We start from the raw sequence: 20,097 nt of genomic DNA, 5'->3' as shown, positions 1-20,097 counted from the left end.
CTAGTTGACTCACACTGGATTGTAAATTTATAAAAATTCTATTAGCAGAGGAAACTGTTTATTTGAATATTAATTCAAATTTGTGATTGTATGAATCTTTATTTATTTCAGATAGAGTCCTGGGAATATAGTTAGTGAACAGAATGAGGAATTCATGTCAAGCATTTTAAACAAATAATATAAATTATTTCTTTCTTTGTGTTGCCCAGGGTTTTGTGCAACCTAGCCTGCCTTTAAACTCTGATATGTAGCTGGAGATAATTCTCATAATCTTCCTGCTTCCTTGATCCCGGTATTAGATATTTGCTTGACTGACAAAGTGCTCTATGGAATAGAACCACTACTGGACATGATGATGGGTGTGTGTGAATAGTCTAGTTTCTCTTATCATAAAACTGGTGGGGGCAAATATCCAATGTGCCAAAATAAGTGCAATGTGACTCTTAAAAGAGAAAGAGACAAAAAAGTTCATAAAATTGGGTAAACATAGAGTATGAAAATTCCTAAATTCTAAGATATGTGACTCGGAGAACACAAGAGATTTAAATACTCTGTGATAAATCTAAACATGAATTGTTTAAACCCAAAAGTAGAGAAAAACCATGATGCTGTCAAGAAAAAGAATTAAAATAGGTAACTTGCAGAAAAAAATGAAGGCTATGTGACATGAGATTGAATTCTATAATAGAAAAGATTGTGAACTCAAACGTCTATATGCAAGAAATCCACAAGGCCTTAAAAATAAATATGTGACTTTATTCATTAGGATTTAAAGTACCTTCAGATAAATATTATTTAATTCTCTCTTTTACTGGTTATAAGATGTTCTTTTAATTTTAATAATGTCCTGTCATGTCTGTGTGCATGTGTGTTTTATATGCATATATTTATTTGATATTATAATAGGTTCCACAAAGACATTTTTATAAAAATATATAACTCTGTACCTGCTCTCCCGACAAAGAAACACTATGTACAAACACATATAAATACATAATATTCAATTATAAAATTATATATATATATATATATCATGTCCATAAAATCTTAATCTCAATAGCAGTCACTGCATAATTAAACACAGCTCTTTCTATCATTTGACAATGAACACAAAGCCTTTGTTTCCAACTGCAGAAAAAAAACTGAAATGAATAAGCTTCAAGGCTGTCAATGTGATTCATAAAGAATAGGATTCAATTCCTACCACCTTCAGGAAGTCTCATATTAATGGTCCTTTCAACCAGTTTACTCCCATCCTGGGGGCCAGCCTCCAGCAGTGCAGGGCCTTGACGGGAATCCATGAAGTTTGCAAAGCTAAATTTTTCTGTATGAGGAGGGATAGGGAAAAAGGCACTCACCAGCTCTCTTGGTGTTTTCCTTCTTTATTTTTTCTCTTCCTTATTCTCTTTCTTCTCCATCTCATGTGGTTTTACAACTTTTATACCCCAACAGAATCTTTCAGGCAGTACAAGAGTCAAAATATTTGCATTCCATTTCTCAAGTGAATGATTAGAGGGAAAAACATGGTTTTTTCTCATCTCCCTCACACTATTAAACATTTTATGTATTACAGGTGAAAAACAAATTTTCTCAAGAATCCACATACATTCATACCCAAGCAACTTGTTATAGATTAACCATGCGGCAAGCAGGGTGTTTTTGTCAGGTCTTTTACTGGCAGGCAGCATTTTGCAGTTACAAAGAAAGGGCCAATTATTACTTATCTTGAAATGTAATCTTATAAGGAATCTTAGTAATCACAAGCCTAAACTTTTACATATGAAAAAGAATCAGTTCTACTTTAAATCTTTAGGGTACGTATCCTTTCATTAATAGGTTTTTAGATCAAGAGACTGAGGACATAAATGGGTATAAGGAATTAATCATCACCTTTGGTCATCAACCAAACCTAGCAAGGAGAATACATCAACCTGTAAATTTTGTTCTTGTTCCCTGACCTTAAAGAGTTCCAGAGTCAACTATGTTCCTTTCTAAAACTTTAGATTGTTTTCTTGTGTGTTTCACCTCAAAATTATTTAGCAAAAAACATCTTAGAAAATAGAAAATAATCTTGTTATTTTCAAACCTTTGTTTCATCTGAAATACACTATGAAACCTGCGAACACATCTCCCAACATTATGCTTAAAAGAATTTAAACTGGCTGGGCTAGTGGGACTCAATTGTCGGTCATTAACTTGAGCTATAATCCATGCATCTCCTTAGGTGAGATTCACAGACCTTGGCTGTGAAGCACATCCTTGTGTTTATTTTTATTCATCAAAACTCCGTATAAGCCATCATTGTTATTATCAAATTAGACAGAACAACTTAGGAAGGGATCATCTTCTTGACAATCCACAGGTAAAAATGCCCAGTAGAACAGGAGGTTTCCAAGAGATAAACACACTGTATTACAAGCAGTGAAGATCTCCCAACATCCACTCCGACCATGCTAGATAGCATAAAAAGAGAGTCACAGCAAACACGTAAAGGCACAGCAGAAGCAAAAAACACTGCTGGGCCTGCAGTCCCGTGGCCTTGCCTAAACCAGATTGGTCCATCAGAAGATTCCCTTCTGCTGGGCTGACACCTGGAATTCAGTTAAAACTCACTGATCCTCTGGCATGGCCCAAGGTACCCTTTCTCTGCTGAAAAACTTCTAATGAAATCATCTTGAGTAGTTTCATTATTATGCCAAAAATTGTATGATGGTACACTTTTAACTATTACAAATTCATTACAATACAATAAATTATATAATCAAACATAAATGGTATAGTATACTTAAATTGTTCTTCACACACCATGGGCCAATTTTCTGATGATAGTAGAATTTACTTGGTTATTTATTATATATATTGAGTGAATTGAGAGAAGAAATCAGTAACCGACAAACATTTTTGTGAATATCTTATATACTCTAGAGGTATATTTAACACTTGGATAGAAATGATCATTTTTTAAAAAAACTTTCACAAAAGGAAATTGATTACTTATGTTGGAAATAGAAAAATTGAGGCTGGACATGGTGGTCCATACCTTTAATCTCAGTATTCACAGGGTAGATGCTGGTGTAGCTCTGTGAATTCAAAGCCAGACTAATTCACATGGAAAGAAAAGCTACATCTCCAGTCTATGCTAAGTTCAAAATAAATTTAACAGTCATATAAAAGGAAAATAAAACTGTCAAAATACCAGAAGAAAATGTCAGTAAGCAAAACAACCCAGTACAGTGGTCATTTATTCACAATCTATGATTAGAGCCATAATAAGATAATTCAACTAAAATGTGAGTAACGCAAAGAAAAATGTTTGCCACAGGCATAGCCATATCACAGAAAAGACGGGAAATCTTTATACGCATTGTTTTCACATGCTAACTACTAATTTAATTTAGAATGAGGACAAAACAGGCAGACAATAAGAATGGGAGTTGTTTAAAATGAAATCGGCTTTCTGATACACAACAAAATACAAATTGCTGCTCATATTTCAATAGTGGTAAATAAAATTTATTAGTGGTGAAGCAAGTTAATGGAATCTTCTAAGTAGACATTTTGATAGCATCTCAAAATTTACAAATGCATACGGCAGTTTTTCTATCATATCCCTGAAATGTAATGACATTAGCACAAAATTAATGTAACAGCTCACCTTCATGAAGAGTTTTGAAATTGTTATGCTATAGTACACTTTAGTTGTGCCTGACATTAGAAGTGTTATTAGAAAACAAAGTCAACAAAACACTTAATACATGATTCATTTGTTTTTATTTAAACAATCATATAATACTGTAATAATGAAAGTAGCTGAGAATATTCTTCCTTCTAATGTCTGCCCTTTAACTTCTGAAAACAAAGATGCCAACTTCAAATGCCCGTCATCTCTCAAGTGCTCGTGCCTGCAGTCAGATCCACATGCTACTTAATACATAGTTGCATGTCAGTAATCATCCATGTTGGAATATGCATGAATCTGCGTAAGCATATAACAAGAGCCTGACTTGCTGTACCTTTATTAGTCTTCTGTAGGCAGACTGTATGGGAACAGGACTTGAAAGTAAACTGAGGGCTTGGAATAAACTTTCAGTAAACATTCCCATACACAGTGTCTTGGTGATAATGAATATTTCTTTCTAATCGTACACATAAATTCTTGCAGACTGGTTTATTCCAGTTGCATTGTTGTGGCTCCAACTTAGCTCAAATGTCTACTTTTCATTTGTAACAGGCAGGTGAGAAGAGCAGTCCCCTTGGAATTTCAAAAAAGTCAAGTTTCAAGGAATACCTTGGCCCCTTAGTAGCTCCTGACATTTTGAAAGTTTGTTTAAAGAGATCACCTTTTACAGGACATGTATCCTGAATGTCATCTCTCAAAAGAAAACGCCTCTCATGTAAGACTCATGGAAGAGGTTCCCATCCTCCTCTTTGATGGCAGGGTGCAAAGTGTAGATCCTCCAAAGAGAATAAACTTCATAAAATTCCATAAAAATAAACCTACCCATTTCATACAGAATGGATTTATTCATAAGAGAATTTTCTCTGATTGATGCAAAATTTATGAAATGCTGTTGTTTTATTTATTAAATTCTGTTCTTTATTTCTGTTAACAACTGGACCGGGCTGATAAAGTTGGGATTAAGTGATGTGCTAATAAAGATAATCATAGCATTAACTTGTTAACTCAAAGCTAAGCAAAGCTCTTTTTTTTTCTTGCCTTTATCTGTGTAGGTATAAAAAGGAAAGCCTTGCTGTTTCCATACTTTATTGAGTTAAAGATGATCCTGAGGCACACCTTTAACCCTGGAATGCAAAGAAATGTGTATGCTAGAGGAACTCAATTTGTAAAAGCTTGGTGATGGATGGAATGGCACATTGTCCATGGTCCTTCCACTCTTTGCTCTTCTTCCATGAAGAGCAAATATCTGAAGAAATAGTCACAATTCAGATTCTACAACGTTGACAGCCACTAATCAATAGTGGCAGGCCATCATAGTAAAAAGATTCTGATGTCAGATGTCACTGACCAATGAACTGGTATCAAATCTAATAAGGTAGAGCCCTGGATTATTGGAGGAGAAGACAAAGAAATACTTGTAGTGGAAATCCGTGGAAATGTAAAACCAGTGGAATAAATGTCCATAAACATGCAGCTATTGTAATATGAAGATCAACATTTATCTCACAGTTAAACTGGAGAGTCCGTTGTTCACATGATTTTGTTCAATGATTTTTCTCCTCACATCCTTATCAATCTCCAAAAAGTCAAACTTTTATGAATTGACTTATTTCTACAAGTAGACTCTTCTGACACACATGAAGTATTAATAAGCATATTAACATAAGGTGGTATCTAATAAGATAATGATCAATTTAATATTGAAATAGAAAATCAGCACTGTCCTATGCAATATTAAAAAAATAATAACCAGTAATTGAGGTATCATGCATGATTCTTTGAAATAACCTAGAAATATAAGCAAAAGAAGAGCCCAGTTTTCATAAGATCCTGATTAGCTTTTATCTTTATGTTTCCCAAACCCTAGTATGTGAATTTAGGGGCATATTGTCAATATTCCAGTGGTTAGCCTGGCAGCCTTTCCACCTGTACAAAAAGTATCAGAACATTTAAAAGAGAAAGTAAAAACAACATTATTCGATAATCTATGGTAAATTAGGCCAAATGTGTAATGTGGTTAGTATTAGACATTTTATCTTTTTTCCTTGTACCATATAAACATTCTCTTTCATAAAACTGAAGTTAGAATATTGTACAGAGAAAAGGTTGTCTACAAAAGACATTTTTCTGGAAGCACACTTGCAGGAAAACCACCATTCCTGATTCTAATGTTTTAAAAACAATCACATAGCACAAATTGAAACCGTGAACGGTGGTGCAGTGCCAGGAACTCCGCTGTGTGGTGTAACCAGCAAAGCCTTTACGCCCAGGCAAAGCTCTCACCTTTCAGAACAGAACTCTGCAAGAACTTTACTTTTCAAGGTGTTCGCTGTCCTCGCTACACTAACTGAACAATGGTTTTCTTTCTTCTACTACTAACAAGCCCTAAACACTGTATGCAGATGCTAATGTACAGAAATGGACTTTGCAAGACACTAATTTTACTCTCCAAGTCATATACTTTAAGGAAATAATATACCAATTACCGCATTCTTCCATGGTATTCTAGGACTCAGAGAATTTCCATGGCTTTCAAGGTGTATTTTATATTCATGAAAACAGGGAATGATGCCCTCCCCTTGTGGACTATTGAGTCTAAAGAAGTGGTTGATTCAGTGGGTATAATTTAATTTCATGCATATTTATTTGTTGTTTTCTATTTCTCCATAAAACCTTTGGTAAATGTTTCACATTTGAGAAGGTATGTACTATCCTAGGAATGTTTAATAATTCTTGATTTATTCTATATACGCTGGAAATGATCTAAAAATTTTAACCTAAAATTTTCAGACTTTTACAAAAAATGAACAACTATTTTCTCCCTGACACCAAGTATTACAAAATACAATAGTTGTTTGGCATTTTGAGCATGACTAACACTCTATGAAGCAGAGTTTTAAATTTTTTTATGACAGCTCAGTAATATCACAAGACAGGGTGATAAATGTGTCAAGATATATTGATGCTTATAAAGTTTTAGGGTGGTAAACAAATAGTGAGCAGGCTTTATTTTTAACTATTCAAACTTTTCTAGCATTAAAATAATAATAATAATAATCTCTTTATATGGCAATTTAGTCTCCATCTATCCACACCTGAGACTTGCCTTCCCTTTCTGACAGACATGAACATGAGTGTCAATGAAATACACAAGGGGATTCATTTTGCTGGAACAATAGTCACAGCACAGCTTCGGTACTCAGGAGGAAGCACAGGATTCTAAGTACTTTCCCCATTTTCCATGGGATACGGAGCTCTCAGAAAGCAGCGTCAGAACTTAGCTTATTGGAATGGATGGAGCTTTCCATCCGGTCCTCCACTGGACAGAATTCAGCTGACAACAGAACCCCAAGAAATCTACCAGGGTTCACTCAGGACTTAATGGCATCAAGAAAGTAGCTCTATGTTTTCACACTCAAAGTTTTACCTAGAAGTATTCTTGCTTCCTTTCTGTAACTTAAAGATGCGCAGACTGATGAAAAAAGCTTACAGAATTATTGTGCTGTATTTCATTTTGGAATTTAACTGTGTGGTATGAAATGAAAGAAGCACTGACCCAAATGACGTTGGCAATATTAAATTTAGGTCTAAAGGCAAAAGAAGATGTATATAAGGATAACTCTGCTTCTATGTTGCAGTTAACAATTTCCGAAAAGTTATTTTAAATTTATTTTTAGGTTAAGTTATACACTAAGCATACATTTCATCAAATATGTATACATATATATGCATATGTGCATATTTATATATCCAGAGTGAGAAAACTATGCATGGATATTTTGCATGCATATATTATATACTATGGAAATATATTTAATATATGTCATATATTATTTTATACACTATATATTACACACATGTTGTATATATATTCTGTCTCTGTTCACAAACGAGGCTAGAATGAATTATACTTACTAGTATTGTCAGTATCTAGAACCCAGAACATGACTGTAAAAACCATTCTTCAATAAAATGAATAGGGATCTGTAACAATGAGTCTGAATCTACTCCTCTTACAGGGAGTACATGAAATGAAATTTTATCGTTATATGAAACAAACTTTTAACATACTTCAGGCTCAAAAATTCAATATAAAAAATCCAAAAAAATGGGTCAACTCAAAGGTGAACAGAAACCTTTCTTGTCAGACTAGGATGAATCAAGGCAAACAACAAAACACCTATCACAGGGTTGAAATACGTTCTAAACAAAAAATTAAATATCTCTGCTTCAGCCCTGCACTAAATACAAGTAAGCACATCAACATGGAGGAAATCCAAATAATTTAAACAGATGTTTCCTTCTCTGGAAATATGGAGACAAAATAGAACCTTATACTCAGTATTAATTTGTGGCTTATTTCCAAATATTAAATTAGGAAAGTCATCAGTGGAAGCCAGATAAGCATTATTTCATACAAGAAATCAACATTAACACTGTCACTGTCACTGTGGCATGGAGTCTAGTAGCATGTTTAACGCTGATGTCCTATACAGTTTCACTCAAAGGCCCATAATCTCTATCTAACCATAAAGGGGATCACGAGACAGACCCTGATTCAGAGACATCCTATAATATATTTGACCAGTGACCCTCAAAACTATCATCTAAGATAAGGAAAGTTTGAGAAACTTTTGCAATCTAGAGGAGACAAAGGAGACCCGGGTGGTATTAAATACAAAGATTATTCTAGATAATATCTTTCACCAGAAAAATGGTACTAAGAAAGAAGCTAATTAAATCTATGAGAATCATAGAGAAAGGGAAAATAATGTTTTGGTTCATCAGTTGTAAGAAATTCATGACACTAATGTAATAATTGAATGATGGGAGCCATAAGGTAGGGGGTATATGCAAACTCTAATACAATATTTGCAACTTTTTTCAAGGCTAAAACTATTCAGTTTGAAAAGACTTTTAGTAGGAAATAAATATGCGGCAAAACAATGATTGTTGATATCAGAATACAAACAGAATAACCCCCTGCAGCTGAAATTGATGAAAACAGAGAAAGGTTCAAAATGCACGTACTTCTGTTTAAGCTACTTTTCTGTGTGGAATTTGATAACCATTGGATAATAGAGGAAGACAAGTAAGAGACAATTAGCTTTGTATTTAAAATTACTATTGTTAATCTGTCATGTAATTTATGAAATTTCTAGAAGAAAATAATTTGAACACACTAAACCTGACAAAAGCAATAAGAAATGTGACTATTAGTTACTCTGATTTAATCAACAGATGCTTATATGCATCTGTAAAAACATCATGCTGAACTTTATTGAGATGTACAAGTCATTTGTATTACTAAAATAAAGAAAATTTATGTGTATTTAAAAGACATCAAATTAAAGAATTCTTATTTTTCCTGTGTGACAAGATTATGATTTAAGAAGCTAGATATAAAAATCAAAACTATGTGTGGTATTTTCTTTCCGTGCCTACCTCTATGTCTATCCGAACCGCAACACAGTAAGCGCTCTTTTGTAGAATCCAAAACAGCAGGTCCCACGGAAATAAAGGATAGAATAGTGTTCATTGGAGGCCAGAAACAGACAGAATGCAGATCACAGTACAAAAGCACAGCTGAATGGAAAGGTCAGTTGTAGGCTTGTGTGGCAACATAGGATGTCTACAGTCTACAACATGCATTACGTATCTCAAGATAAGAAGAGTTTGGAACTTCCAGACAACTATAATTAATAAATGTTTAAAGATATAGAAATGCTGATTAGCCTTAACCATTGCACATTGTATGAATTACTGCATTGTCTTAGCTGCCTAAGAAATATGTATGTGTGTATATATATATATGTATATATATATATACCAGGAGATTCAGAGATAATTTCTTGCTATCTGGAGGAGCATAGGGCTAGCACAAAATATGACATCATTGTTTTACTTTATTAACTCAAAAAAGAAGAATTAATCATTCCTAGCAATATAATTTTGGATAATAACCAGTTGATACGCAGTATCAGGAACAGAAAAAAAAGAGGGAAAATCTATAAACCTTATTTGAAATTCATTTAAGGTAAAAAGACAGTTTGTAGTTAGATTCCAGAATAACATTTTATTGAACGTGTGGATGTGTTTGTGTTTAATAATAACATAAATTATCTCACCTATGAGTCTCTGAGATTCATATTATTTCTTCTGGTGGTGATTTATGAGGGCTATATCCACAGTACTAACATTCCTTTTCAGATTTTTCTTCCTTATTCTAAAGGGCATCAAATGGGTCACAAGTTTTAAATGATATTTCCACAAAATTGTTTCAAGTATATAACCAGAAATATATTTCTGCTTTAAGGATCAATAAGAATAAGTAATTCCTGTGTGCATCACATTTGTAATGAGTTAGTGTACAAACAAATCCACAAAGGTTTGAGAGGTGGCTCAGGGCATAAAGGAATTGCTATGCCAGCATTAAGACCAGAGTTCTGGTACCAGGTAAAAGTGGGCACCTGACAGAGTATATCTTTAACCTTAGCACTGGAGAGGCAGATAAAAGAGGATTCAGAGGCTGGTTTAATGAGAGACCCTGACTCAAACAGAAAGTAATGTGGAGAAGTGGTTCAGTAAAATTTACCAGTGTGTTTATCTCAGGTCCACACATCAGCGTGCATGGATAAATTACCTGTGCATGTATATGCATGTGTGCACTACTGCATGTGTGTGTGCATGCATGTGCACACATGCACACACACACATACACATTCAAGAAACCTCTGTACAAGAAAAACTATAATTTTTCTCCTAAATAATTTACTTTTTCCCAGCACAGTATATTGTAGAGCATTATAGAGGTTGTGAATGGTTAGGACATATTAAGACATTAAATTAAGACAGACTTTACACCTGCTGGTGCGCTAGAAAAGTCATGAGTACATTCAATTCAACAAGAGGTAATCCTTACAATAACATTTAATCAAATCCCAGGAGGAGAAATACAGGAGCCCCAGGATCACCAGAAGAAAACTGTGTACACAGATGTTTCCAGCCATCTGAACAAAGAGTGTCAGATTTCCTAATTTAACTTTAGTGCACAGCTAAGAATATTGCTTTCTGTATACCCTGATATATTAAGATGTGTGATTTTTCTCTTTAAATCCAATTTATAGAGTATCCTTTAGACTCACAGAAGGAGATGGTTTATTGGGTATTACCAAATAATCAATTTTTTTATTTAGAAAGCTGTTTTTATTTGTGTCACATTTTAAGGGCTGAGAAATAAAGGCATAAAAATACCAATGACAGATAAAACTGAGAAAATTACCCTGAACGAGCTCTTCTAGAACAGAGTCGCGCATATAAATTAGGGAAACACTAAAACTAGACCAAAAAAGAGTTCTTTAACTTTCATTTAAATGCATGAACAGCTGTGGCATATCGAGTGTCACTGAAAATACTGCCCAACAATGTGGAATATGAGGCAAAGATCTAGGAGTCCTTTGAAATCCATGCCAGGCATGGCTGGATCACTCCAGCAAGAAATGAGTAAAAGAACTATGTTACTTACCTGTACGGTGGGGTGGTTAATGTCAAGGTTTCTAGAATTTTCGTCACTGATACTTTGGAACTCTATGAATAGAATAAGTGCAACATAAATAAATTTGCACTTCCTGTTACTGTACACATAGAAACAAGTCGAATCCCAATGAAAAGATGTACAGTGTGCAGAGGCAATTCTGAAGTGTCTTGAGTTTCCCTGTCTCTGCAAGTTACTGCAGAAGGTAACCTGTATTTTCGTTCTAGCTATAGTGCTTTACAGAAAACCTTTTGCAACGTTAAAGGAACTCATTATACACTCGTGGAAGTAGATAACAACTCATACTCTTATGGGAATTTATGCCAACACCAAGCTGTTTTCGTTATTGTAGCTCTAAAGTAGAGCTTGAAGTCAGGAATGGTGGTACCTCCAGAAGTTACTTTATTGTGCAGGATTATTTTATCTATCCTGGGTTTTTTGTTTTTCCATATAAAGTTGTGTATTGTTCCTTCAGGTCTCTAAAGAATTGTGTTGGGATTTTGATGGGGATTGCGGAATCTGTAGGTTGCTTTTTGTAAGATTACCATTTATTACGTTAATCCTACCAGTCTATGAGCCTGGGGAGTCTTCCATTTTTTGATCTCTTCCCCAATTTCTTTCTTCAAGGACTTAAAATTCTTGTCATATATGTCTTTCACTTGTTTGGTCAGAGTTACCCAAAGGTATTTTACATTATTTGTGGCTATTGTAAAGTGTGTTGTTTCTCTGAATTCTTTCCCAGACCATTCATCATTTGTATATAGGAGGGTTACTGATTTTTTTTTTTACTTTTTAGTTAATCTTGTATACAACAACGCTACTGAAGGTGTTTTTCAGCTGTAGGAGTTTCTTGGTAAAGCTTTTGGGGTCACTTATGTATACTATCATATCATCTGCAAATACTGAAACTTTGACTTCTTCTTTTACAATTTGTATCCCTTGATCTTCTTTTGTTGTCTTTTTAAAAAATAGACCAAACTGCATTCTATTAAACCAATGTGAGTGACAGGCCTTTAAGGGTACAAGAGCATTCCCACAGCATTCTTGTGTGTGTGCTTTGGTTTTGTTGCTATTTTTCTCTCTTTTTTTGATTATTTTTAATTAAGCTCTACATTTTTCTCTGCTCCCCTCCCTGCCTCTCCTTTTGCTCTCTTAATGCTCTAGTTAGAACCTCAAGTACTATATTGAACAGATATGGAGAGAGTGGAAACCCTTGTCCTGTTACTAATTTTAGTGGAATTGCTTTGAGTTTCCCACCATTTAGTTCGATGTTGGCTATCAGTTTGCTGTATATTGCCTTAATTATGGTTAGGTATGTTTCTTGAAATCCTTTTCTCTCCAGAACTTATATCGTAAAGGGATGTTGAATTTGTCAAATGCTTTTAAAGTATCTAATGTTTTTTTTTTCTTTCAGTTTGTTGATGGTGGATTACATCGACAGATTTTCTTATGTTGAATCATCCCTGCATGTCTAGAATGAGGCCTACTTGATCATAGTGAATGATTTTTTTTTTTTGATGTGTTCTTGGATTCGGTTTGCCAGTATATTACTGAGTATTTTTGCCTCAATGTTCATGAGGGATATTAGTCTCCAATTCTCTTTCTTTGTTGCATTTTTGTTTGTTTGGGGTATCAGGATTACTGCAACCTCATAAAAAGAATTTGTCAAAATTCCTTCTATTTCTATTGTGCAGAACACTTTGAGAAGTATTGGTATGAACTCTTCTTTGAAACTCTGATAGAATTCTGTGCTGAAATTATCTGAGCCTGGGTGTTTTCTTTTTTTTTTTTTTTTTTTTTTTTTTTTGGTTGGGAGAATTTAATGATTGTTTCTATTTTCTTAGGGATTTTAGGGTTGTTTAAATTGTTTATCTAGTCTTGATTTAATTTTGGTAAGTAATTTCTATCAAAAAGTTGCCCATTTCTTTTTGATTTTTCAATTTTGTATAGTACAGTTTTTTTTTTAGTATGATCTAATGATTCTTTGTATTTCCTCAAATCTGTTGTTATGTCCTTTCTGTTTCTGATTTTGTAATTTGATTAACCTCTCTGCCTTTTGGTTAGTTTAGATAAGGATTTGTCTGTCAGGATGATTTTATCAAAAAACCAATTCTTTGTTTCATAGATTTCTTATATTGTTCACTTTGTTTCAATTTTATTGATTTCAGCCCTGAGTTTGAGTATTTCCTGCTCTCTACTCTTTCTACTTGAGTTTGGGAAGACTATTTTTTCCACAACATTTTTTAAATGGCGTTTTATTTACCTAGTAATTTTCACAGCAGTATACAAAGTACTTTGGTTAGATCTGCTCCGCTCCCCCTCAAGACTCCCCAGTTTTCCCTTCCAATTTCATGTGCTGTTCTTGTTTTTTTTTTCTTTACACCCACTGATTCCAACTGCAGCTGCCATAGGTGTGGATGCAGCCACTGTAGCTCTAACCTACAAGAGACAACTGTCCTTAAGAAAATTGTCTCTCTCTCTCTCTCTCTCTCTCTCTCTCTCTCTCTCTCTCTCTCTCTCTCTCTCTCTCTCTCTCTCTCTCTCTCTCTCTCTCTCATGATTTCTGTGAATTTGAAGCCAGCCTGGTCTACAGAGCGAGTTCCAGGACAGCCAAGGCATTAAAACAAAAAAGAAAGAAAAGAAAAGAAAAAAGAAAAAGGAAAAGAAAGAAAAGAAAACTGACTCTCCACCCAGCAACAGCTGTTGGCAGCAATAGCTCTCAGCAAGATGCTGGGCCTTAGGACTTCCCTGTCCACACTGCACTGCTGACTAAAATGCCTATTGAATAATCAATCAATGATTAATTGACTTTTAAGTGAGTTCCATTGTATTTTACTTCCAGGAAGCCTTATAAAAAACATTTCATTTCAGAGAGGTTGTCGCTGTTTGACTTAACAAAATCCATGGGGCCACAAAAGCAGTGTGTATCCAGGCTCTGTCTTTAGAGCCAATGAAGGTGAACTCCATAGTATGCTTCTATAACCACAGCAGAAATGCAGAGAGTAAAGAGTGAATGAAACCACATGTCAGGTGTAAGGGATTTATTCTTCTCAATCCCTAATACAGAACAGCTCCTATATCACTGCACAGAACTGTTTCAAAGGCATAGCACACAGGTCTGTGTTTTAAAAAGAAGTCCTAATAAAGACAAATCATGCCTTGCTGCTTAAAATTTTGTGGCAGGGGTGTTTTCAGATTCTATTCATAGGGGAAAAATGGAAATCCAAAAGAAAATACAGAAATGTGGAAATTCTAAAATACTATTAAATATAATCATGAATTCCACCTTCCCTAAGAGCATTTCTCCCATCTGTTCTTCCTTCTCATTAATATGTAGTGCATGAATCTATCAAGGCAATCATCACTACCAATTGCCATTTGAGTCTAATGGAGTTTATATTTAATAATTTTATTTTTGTGGCTGATTTACCAAAGGAGAAATAAAGACGCATTAAAGAAAGCAGCCCAACATTAGAAGCTCAAAAGTGAGTTTAAACATCAAAATTCTTCTTCTGATAAGTCAATTTGAAACACAAACATAAATTAGAAAAAAGAACACATTTCCCTTTGACAAAGTAGTATGTAGATTCTCTGTGCTATAAAACACCACCTCATAAAATCTCATTTACTTGATTGATGGAATTGCGATGTCCCTTTTTCTCTTAGAAATGTATTAGTCACTTACAGTTTGAGAAAATTTATGTGGGTATAGTCTTCTGAAGATTCATTGATGATTGGGTTGGAGAGATGGCTTATCGGTTAAGGGCTCTGGCTGCTCTTCCTGAGGTCCTGAGTTCAAGTCCCAGCAACCACATGACTATTCACAATCTGATGTGCTCCTTTTCTGCAGGTGTACATAAAGAAAAAATCCCTATATATGCAAGTTACAATGTATTTTACATATATAAAATATATCTTTTAAAAAGATTCATTGATGATATTTTTCTTTGTAAAATTCACTTCATTATCATTCAACTTAAGGTACCTATTCCTCCAAATTGATCTTCTGATTCATTGATCACTCTAAAACCATTGTAATTTTTTACGCCATTAGAAAACAGAAGAAAGAAATCTAAAATCTCAATTACATTCAATGAAAGCTAATAGCAAACTATGTAACCAGTGGCTTCAAGGTTCTTCTTCCTCTTGTTTTTGCAAAGATGGTGCACGATTCTAGACAACAAAACAAGCAAACCTAGGTTAATAATTCTTTCACAGCTGCTTTTTCCTTCCACTTTAAAATGGCATAAGCAAATGTTTGCTTCCAGAGTCGTATAATACTTTATGTTTATAAGACAGACTTTTTCATTTGCTATTGAAACAAAACCTACATGCACAAGTATAAGTCTCCCAGTTTCTTGGCAATTATTTTACATTAAATACTCCAAATCTCATTTTTATTACACATATTATTTCATACCACCTACATGCATTTTTTTCCTGAGAAGCATCATATGTATTTTGTTGGCATTTTTGTTGACTTTGCTCTTTGGAATAATCCTCATGGGGAAAAATCAACTGTCAGAAGTATCAATTATATGAAAAGTTAGGCTGCTAAAAACTGCAACTCTAAATCTTGCTTTAGTAGAGCTCTTTTTTATTATCAAGTATGAAGACCCTTCTGTGCACATAGCATTGTGTTTAACACAAATGAAGGTACACACATCTAATCTGTATGTATTTATAGAGTAAATGTCCAAGGCTCTGGAAGTGACAGTTATACTAATGAAGAAAGTAAGAGGAAAATATGCAATGGCTGTGATATGTTTATCCATAGTTTACTAAACTAACATTCTCGTAGCAGTATGGAGTGGCTGATACATGAGGAGAAATGGGAGATGACTACAAATGTCAGGGTTGATAAAACTGAGTCAAGATAAACAAAAAGGGGTGGTTGAGGAAATTTAGAGAGAGAGACTGGAAGGAAACTATTGACACCTCCAAATAGACACACATCACAATTCTTGAACTTTCCTTAGAACTGAAAAGCAAAGAACAGATTCACCACAACTGGAGGGTAAGAGTAAACAAAATGGTGTGAAATTTAATCCAAGAAAAATCACAATAATTAGTCATTAATCAGTTACCAGTACTGAGTTACTCTCATGTTTTCAACTTAGTACGCAAATTTTCTCTTAATCTTACATTTACCATTTTTTTTGTCAAGAAAATCAATCTCTCCCTTGGTGGCAGAGACCAGATGACTATCTGAGGAATACAAGAAATAAAAGCATTCCACCCACCAGTTTAACAGCTTGGCTTAAGAAAATAGCTCTTCGTGGGAGAAGGCAAACAAAACAAACCTAATGAGCATTAGTCAAATGAGAACAATGTGTGATCAATTAATTACATCAATCTGTCTTGGTAACGTAAAGGCAAAACACTGTGGAAAGAAGATAGAAATAAGAATAAAATTCAAATAATAAAAATTCAACCGGTTGAAGGTTGTAAAAATGATGCCACATTGAAGCTGGGTATGGTTGGTAGTATGCCACTATAATCCTAATATGTATAAGAATTAAACAGGAAGAGCAGAAGTTTGAAGACACCCTATATTCCAGAGCAACACTCTGTCTCTAAAAAGAAAATTAAAAACAGCAAGAAGTTCTTAATTGACATTTTATGCATTTCTAAATTGTGTGTGATTCTCGTTTGGATTGGATAATTTGCTAATTTGAAAAATATTGCCATTTTTCTAGAATAACAAAGGAATATAGCATTATACAGAGCCCCGTGAAGTTTTCATTCACCAGTAGAGTTTGCATTGGCTATGTGATAAATATATTATAAATTAATTCTTGTTCTAGTTTTTCAATACATCTAGCCTTTACTAAACTTTTGGCAGCTATAAAACCAGACATTGAGAAAACTACTCTGTACCAGGACAAGAATTAGATTGAGTCAGAAGATTTGCCAGTTGGTCCTAATTTTGCCACCGACAAGTTCAACAATCCTCTTGACACCTCTGGCTTTATTTCCCTTATCCATCATTTAAGTATTATTTTTATTTATTGCTTTTTCTAGTAGGTTGGATGAGTGTTAGATTAAACTATGAATCTTTTTCACACAATCTTCTGTTCCAATATATTAAACCACATTGTTTACTCGGATGAGTACTAGAAATTAATAGACATATTTCTACTAAACAAGACTGGCCTGCACAATAGTTTGTGGTCAAGATAAAACTCCTCACAAATCTCTAGGGTTATGTTTCCAAACACTGCCGTGGTTAGCAAAACTACTGTTAGCAAGATCAAGATCTATTAAAGGAGATGGCTTATCAGGGAAGAAAGGGGAGTCAATATACTGTCACTTAGAAATTGATTTAATAGACATTACAGAGAGTTTTTATGTCTAAAGGGAATCCTGATTGTTAGCCTTGTAAAGCTTCTGAATAGATGAACTTTCTTCACAACTGTCTTCATGGTCAGGCAAAATTACTGTACTAATCTGACCTAATGAAATAATTTTACCACAGGATTTATATGAACAAATTAGAATCTTTAAAAACATTTTATCCCATCAATCTGTTTTGATTCTTTTCCTATTGTAATACAAGCAAACAAACAAACAACCACCAGAAAAAACAACTGAAGGAACAAAAGGTTTATCCTAGTTTATACTTCCAGGATACAGTCCTTCTTGACAGACAAAGCAGGATGACAGGAACAGAAAGCCAACTGGTTCCATTGCATTCACAGTGAGGGTGCAGCAAGTGGCCGGGGAGTGGGGGCTATCTATAAAGCCATAAGTCTCCCTACTAATGACACACATCCAATAGCAAGGGGCCACCTCATAAGGATTCCACAAGCTTTACAAACAGCTCTCAACCTAGTGTTTCTAAGGGCCATGTTCAAAAACATGAGCGTATGGATATATTTTTGCCTTCAATCCATAACACAATATTAGATTAAAACTGAATTTATTTCACCGTGAATTCACATTTTATCCTCAGAATATCCAATTATCAAATTGCTCCAAAAAATATAAATAGACATATGAATACAGGGTCCTGGGACAAATGCAAAAGTAACTTCATAAAAGATATAGGACAACTGGCACATTCAAATGAGTCATACATCATACAATAATATTGGTCTACATCTGAATTACTTAAGGTGAGATCATTACATTGTGATAGTGTTAAAGAATGCATTGGTTTTGGTTTTAAGATGCATGAGCAATAAAATACTTAGGAATGATGGGGCCTGTCTGCAATGATGGGGCCTGTCTGCAATTCACTGTTGGATTGGAGAGAACACAATGGTTCAGACTTGTCTCTAAAGAAGAAATCTAAGGAAAAGCATATTTTATTCTATTATATTTAAGAATGACATGAAATACTAATGAAGTGGCACAATCTCCTTAAAAATATTTGTAGAGCATTTGCTTGTACATACAAACTGTTCATATATACAAAAATGTTACTGAGAAACATGACTGGCAATTGGGTTTTTTGACTTCTAGGTCCATCTCGATGCATTTTGTTACCTCATTCCTCTACTTTCTGTGAACACAAAAATGACAATATATGTGTTTTCTGTTTACCTTATAGAGACCACAAACACAGTTCCCACCATCACTAATAATGCAGTCAGGTTCTCACATTTGGAGAAACCAAAGTCTTCAACACATCCCAAGCCCAATGATGAGTTCCCATTAGGAAAATGACTTCTTGATCAAGTATCTTCTTTGCCAGGTAAGTATAAAAATATGTGCAATGAATCTTTTTTCTGTCCCACCAGCCAGCTCCCAAATAATGACATGGAGACTTTTTATTAATTATAAAAGCTCAGCCAATAGCTGAGGCTTGTAACTAGTTCCTTTTTTTTTGCTTTTTGATACAGGGTTTCTCTGTAGCTTTGGAGCCTGTCCTGGAACTAGCTCTAGTAGACCAGGCTGGCCTCAAACTCACAAAGATCCACCTGCCTCTGCCTCCTGAGTGCTGGGATTAAAGGCGTGTGCCCAGCCGTGTAACTAGTTCTTATAACTTAAATTACCCATTTATATTAATTTAGGTTCTATCATGTGGCATTAAATCTCTTCCATCTTGCACCTCCTATTTCCTCATTATGTCTGACTTTTTTCACAGCCTCTGTTGCTCCCTGAGTCCTCTCTGTTCCTGGAAATGCCACCTGTACTTCCTGCTTAGCTATTGGACCTTAATTTAGCTTTTTATTAAACCATTCAGAAGGTGCCTTGGCAAAGACATATCTTTACAGTGTACAAAAAGATTATTACTCTAAAATACATAGTTTATAGCCATTAAAAAAACATGTTCAGATAAGAATTCAAATGTTTTCCTCTTTGAAAGAGTGGCTCATTCCATTGTACACTTTGGTTAATGAGAAAAAAGAATCAAAGATGGTTGAAATTTTAGTTTATCCCTTTGGTGCACTTCATATTTTAATGCAAATATTTTAAGGTCATATATGAAGAAGTAAATATTCCATATCATTTGCTTTGCACTTAGAAAATGAATTAAATATAGGTAAATTTAACATTTCAACACTCAATTATGAAACTAATAAATTATTTCTCACTGATTTTTCTGATAATGCTGATTTAAAGTGAAATTTCCAGTATATTTCAACACAAATTAAGGAAATTTAGCTAATAATACAAATAGAAGATAAGATAAAATTGCAGGCCGGGCAGTGGTGGCGCACGCCTTTAATCCCAGCACTCGGGAGGCAGAGGCAGGCGGATCTCTGAGTTCGAGGCCAGCCTGGTCTACAAGAGCTAGTTCCAGGACAGGCTCTAGAAACTACAGGGAAACCCTGTCTCGAAAAACAAAAAAAAAAAAAAACAAAAAACAAAAAACAAAACAAAAAAAAAAAGATAAAATTTTAGTGAATCTACAAATTTCCCATACAATGGTTTT

At 34.4% G+C, this 20,097-nt stretch overlaps 1 non-coding gene across 1 annotated transcript; it reads right to left on the bottom strand.

Annotated features, from left to right (window-relative positions):
- Positions 1–18,764: 18,764 nt before the first annotated feature.
- On the bottom strand, positions 18,765–18,920 carry LOC119803740. The gene has a single exon (XR_005283703.1). It is a non-coding gene; the product is annotated as a U1 spliceosomal RNA (small nuclear RNA).
- Positions 18,921–20,097: the final 1,177 nt, after the last annotated feature.

Source organism: Arvicola amphibius, chromosome 17 (assembly GCF_903992535.2).
Source record: "Arvicola amphibius chromosome 17, mArvAmp1.2, whole genome shotgun sequence".
In the NCBI taxonomy this organism is placed as follows: domain Eukaryota; kingdom Metazoa; phylum Chordata; class Mammalia; order Rodentia; family Cricetidae; genus Arvicola; species Arvicola amphibius.
Note: the sequence above shows the minus strand (reverse complement) of the source record. Positions and strands in the feature narration are given on the sequence as shown.